The sequence below is a fragment of the Octodon degus genome, unplaced genomic scaffold (genome assembly GCF_000260255.1).
Source record: "Octodon degus isolate 3935 unplaced genomic scaffold, OctDeg1.0 scaffold00034, whole genome shotgun sequence".
Classification (NCBI taxonomy): domain Eukaryota; kingdom Metazoa; phylum Chordata; class Mammalia; order Rodentia; family Octodontidae; genus Octodon; species Octodon degus.
In genome coordinates this window covers 10,591,679-10,591,887 of record NW_004524610.1, presented here as the reverse complement: position 1 = coordinate 10,591,887, position 209 = coordinate 10,591,679, and positions in this window count along the sequence as shown.

The window sequence follows — 209 nt, the reverse complement described above, 5'->3', positions numbered from 1 at the left end:
TAGAACAAGCACCTGCCTGGCAAGCACAAGGTCCTTAGTTCAATCCCAGGTTCCCAGGTTTTTAAAATAAATAAATTTGGTGATTAAAGCAAAAAATATGAAACTATCTGATATTCCAAAAATGGTAGCTTAAAGTAGAAAAGGAAAAGATCTAAATGGAAGGATTCCTGCACAGCACTTGAAGAAGTAAACTCCTGATGAAGCTACAC